Source organism: Durio zibethinus, unplaced genomic scaffold (assembly GCF_047325235.1).
Source record: "Durio zibethinus cultivar Kanyao isolate XHJ-2024 unplaced genomic scaffold, ASM4732523v1 HiC_scaffold_2, whole genome shotgun sequence".
Taxonomy (NCBI): Eukaryota; Viridiplantae; Streptophyta; class Magnoliopsida; order Malvales; family Malvaceae; genus Durio; species Durio zibethinus.
The window spans coordinates 1748644-1753643 of NW_028323043.1; positions in this window are offsets into that span (position 1 = coordinate 1748644).

Genomic DNA, 5000 nt, shown 5'->3' on the forward strand with positions numbered 1-5000 from the left:
GACTCGTTTTCTATTTTTCACGATTTTCGAAACTTTTTGCGGTTCGGGATTTTTTAGAATTTTTTTAGGAGGAGTTTTGGCCCCAAATTTTGTGGACGTGATCCTTCTATTTTTGTTGGCATGCACAAAAAAATTCAGCTAAAAACTCGAAGCGGAGAAGATTTCGCGACCGTTTGAAAAAAGTGTCCCCGTTTCAGACACTTCAACGGCTACTGGCAGCAAACCTGTAAAATCTCAAACGCTCTTTAAGGGGGTGTGAGTTCTCAGAGGTTTGATGAGGGATAGGGGGCCAACACAAGGGCCAAGCACCAGCACCCATCGCACGTCATGTGCGCACACCCCCCCGGCCCCCCTCCCAATCGCCGGAACCCCAATGCCGCCGGTCAGGTTCTCCGGCGGTACTCCGGCGATGCTCCGGCGATGCTGTCCCGAGTGAAAAAAATGCGGCACCAGCACATGCTGGAGCCAAGCATGGGCACCGTGGCTCAAAATCGAACTTCGGCCAAGGCCTCGACCATCAATGGCACATGATGACGCATGGTGATGGCACATGCATCGACCATCATCGGCATAGGCTGCCCTTCGGTACGGGCACTTGCCTCGACCGCCATCGGCACAAGCTGGGCCCTGGTGTGGGTTGTTGCCTCGATCACCAGCGGCACATGCTGAGCCTTGGTGCGGGCGGTTGCCTCGAGCACCATCCGCAGACCCTGGGCCCTGGTGCGGCCGGTTGCCCCGATAACCATCGGCACACGCTGGGCCCTGGAGCGGCCGGTTGCCTCGATCACCATCGGCAAAAGCTGGGCCCTGGTGCGGGCGCTTGCCTCGACCACCATCGGCACACGCTGGGCACTGGTGCGGGCGCTTGCCTCGACCACCATCGGCACACGCTGGGCCCTGGTGCGGGCGGTTGCCCCCAGCACCATCGGCACACGTTGGGCCCTGGTGCGGGCGCTTGCCTCGACCACCATCGGCACACGCTGGGCCCTGGTGCGGCAGGTTGCCTCGACCACCATCGGCACACGCTGGGCCCTGGTGCGGCAGCTTGCCTCGAGCACCATCGGCACACGCTCGGCCCTGGTGCGGTCGGTTGCCTCGAGCACCATCGGCACACGCTGGGCCCTGGTGCGGGCGCTTGCCTCGACCACCATCGGCACACGCTGGGCCCTGGTGCGGTCGGTTGCCTCGAGCACCATCGGCACACGCTGGGCCCTGGTGCGGGCGGTTGCCTCGACCACCATCGGCACACGCTGGGCCCTGGTGCGGGCGGTTGCCTCGACCACCATCGGCACACGCTGGGCCCTGGTGCGGGCGCTTGCCTCGACCACCATCGGCACACGCTCGGCCCTGGTGCGGTCGGTTGCCTCGAGCACCATCGGCACACGCTGGGCCCTGGTGCGGCAGGTTGCCTCGACCACCATCGGCACACGCTGGGCCCTGGTGTGGGCGCTTGCCTCGACCACCATCGGCACACGCTGGGCCCTGGTGCGGCAGGTTGCCTCGAGCACCATCGGCACACGCTGGGCCCTGGTGCGGTCGGTTGCCTCGACCACCATCGGCACACGCTGGGCCCTGGTGCGGGCGCTTGCCTCGACCACCATCGGCACACGCTGGGCCCTGGTGCGGCAGGTTCCCTCGACCACCATCGGCACACGCTGGGCCCTGGTGCGGCAGGTTGCCTCGATCACCATCGGCACAAGCTGGGCCCTGGTGCGGGCGGTTGCCTCGACCACCATCGGCACACGCTGGGCCCTGGTGCGGCAGCTTGCCTCGAGCACCATCGGCACACGCTCGACCCTGGTGCGGTCGGTTGCCCCGAGCACCATCGGCACACGTTGGGCCCTGGTGCGGCAGGTTGCCTCGACCACCATCGGCACACGCTGGGCCCTGGTGCGGGCGCTTGCCTCGACCACCATCGGCACACGCTCCGCCCTGGTGCGGTCGGTTGCCTCGAGCACCATCGGCACACGCTGGGACCTGGTGCGGCAGGTTGCCTCGACCACCATCGGCACACGCTGGGCCCGGGTGCGGGCGGTTGCCTCGACCACCATCGGCACACACTGGGCCCTGGTGCGGGCGGTTGCCTCGACCACCATCGGCACACGCTGGGCCCTGGTGCGGGCGCTTGCCTCGACCACCATCGGCACACGCTGGGCCCTGGTGCGGCAGGTTGCCTCGAGCACCATCGGCACACGCTGGGCCCTGGTGCGGCAGGTTGCCTCGACCACCATCGGCACACGCTGGGCCCTGGTGCGGGCGCTTGCCTCGAGCACCATCGGCACACGCTCGGCCCTGGTGCGGTCGGTTGCCTCGAGCACCATCGGCACACGCTGGGCCCTGGTGCGGCAGGTTGCCTCGACCACCATCGGCACACGCTGGGCCCTGGTGAGGGCGCTTGCCTCGACCACCATCGGCACACGCTCGGCCCTGGTGCGGTCGGTTGCCTCGAGCACCATCGGCACACGCTGGGCCCTGGTGCGGGCGCTTGCCTCGAGCACCATCGGCACACGCTCGGCCCTGGTGCGGTCGGTTGCCTCGAGCACCATCGGCACACGCTGGGCCCTGGTGCGGCAGGTTGCCTCGACCACCATCGGCACACGCTGGGCCCTGGTGCGGGCGCTTGCCTCGACCACCATCGGCACACGCTCGGCCCTGGTGCGGCAGGTTGCCTCGAGCACCATCGGCACACGCTGGGCCCTGGTGCGGGCGGTTGCCTCGACCACCATCGGCACACGCTGGGCCCTGGTGCGGGCGCTTGCCTCGACCACCATCGGCACACGCTGGGCCCTGGTGCGGCAGGTTGCCTCGAGCACCATCGGCACACGCTGGGCCCTGGTGCGGTCGGTTGCCTCGAGCACCATCGGCACACGCTGGGCGCTGGTGCGGGCGCTTGCCTCGACCACCATCGGCACACGCTGGGCCCTGGTGCGGCAGGTTGCCTCGATCACCATCGGCACACGCTGGGCCCTGGTGCGACAGGTTGCCTCGAGCACCATCGGCACACTATCGGCCCTGGTGCGGGCGGTTGCCTCGACCACCATCGGCACACGCTGGGCCCTGGTGCGGGCGCTTGCCTCGGGCACCATCGGCACACGCTGGGCCCTGGTGCGGGCGGTTGCCTCGAGCACCATCGGCACACGCTGGGCCCTGGTGGGTTTAGGCACATCTTCAAATTTCTGCCGTGCCAATGCCATTTTTATGGCTTGTAAATTCATACAATGGTCCCCTAAGCCTTCACGTGAAGTTTCGTTGGAAGATGACTCGTTTTCTATTTTTCACGATTTTCGAAACTTTTTGCGGTTCGGGATTTTTTAAAATTTTTTTATAAGGATTTTTGGCCCCAAATTTTGTAGGCATGATCCTTCTATTTTTGTTGGCATGCACAAAAAAATTCAGCTAAAAACTCGAAGTAGAGAAGATTTTGTGACCGTTTGAAAAAAGTGTCCCCATTTCAGACACTTTAACGGCTACTGGTAGCAAACCTGTAAAATCTCAAATGCTCTTTAAGGGGGTGTGAATTCTCAGAGGTTTGATGAGGGATAGGGGGCCAACACAAGGCCAAGTACCAGCACCCATCGCACATCATGTGCGCACACCCCCCCGGCCCCCCTCCCAATCGCCGGAACCCCAATGCCGCCGGTCAGGTTCTCCGGCGGTACTCCGGCGATGCTCCGGCGATGCTCCGGCGATGCTGTCCCGAGTGAAAAAAATGCGGCACCAGCACATGCTGGAGCCAAGCATGGGCACCGTGGCTCAAAATCGAACTTCGGCCAAGGCCTCGACCATCAATGGCACATGATGACGCATGGTGATGGCACATGCATCGACCATCATCGGCATAGGCTGCCCTTCGGTACGGGCACTTGCCTCGACCGCCATCGGCACAAGCTGGGCCCTGGTGTGGGTTGTTGCCTCGATCACAATCGGCACATGCTGAGCCTTGGTGCGGGCGGTTGCCTCGAGCACCATCGGCAGACCCTGGGCCCTGGTGCGGCCGGTTGCCCCGATAACCATCGGCACACGCTGGGCCCTGGGGCGGGCGTTTGCCCCCAGCACCATCGGCACACGCTGGGCCCTGGTGCGGGCGCTTGCCCCGAACACCATCGGCACAAGCCGGCCCTTGGTGCGGGCTCCTGGCTCGACCACCATCGGCACACGCTGGGCCCTGGTGCGGGCGGTTGCCTCGAACACCATCGGCACACGCCGGCCCTTGGTGCGGCCGGTTGCCTCGACCACCATCGGCACACGCTCGGCCTTGGTGAGGGCGCTTGCCTCGACCACCATCGGCACACGCTGGGCCCTGGTGCGGGCGCTTGCCTCGACCACCATCGGCACACGCTCGGCCTTGGTGCGGGCGCTTGCCTCGACCACCATCGGCACACGCTGGGCCCTGGTGCGGGCGGTTGCCTCGACCACCATCGGCACACGCTCGGCCTTGGTGAGGGCGCTTGCCTCGACCACCATCGGCACACGCTGGGCCCTGGTGCGGGCGCTTGCCTCGACCACCATCGGCACACGCTGGGCCCTGGTGCTGGCGGTTGCCTCGACCACCATCGGCACACGCTGGGCCCTGGTGCGGGCGGTTGCCTCGAACACCATCGGCACAAGCCGGCCCTTGGTGCGGGCGGTTGCCTCGAGCACCATCGGCACACGCTGGGCCCTGGTGCGGGCGGTTGCCTCGACCACCATCGGCACACGCTGGGCCCTGGTGCGGACGGTTGCCTCGACCACCATCGGCTCACGTTGGCCCTTGTTGCGGGCACATGCCTCGACCACCATCGGCACCTGCGCACCCTCGGTGTGGGATTTGCTTGTTTGGAAAAAGTGTCCCCGTTTCAGACATTTTAACGTCTACTGGTAGCATATCTGTAAAATCTCTAATGCTCTTTAGGGGGTGGTGGTCCGGCACCCCCTCTCCCCCCCCCACGGGGGGAGTAGGTGTGCGCGATGGGCCTCCCATTGCGTGCACCCCGGCCAACGTCCCTCGAACGAAATACAGG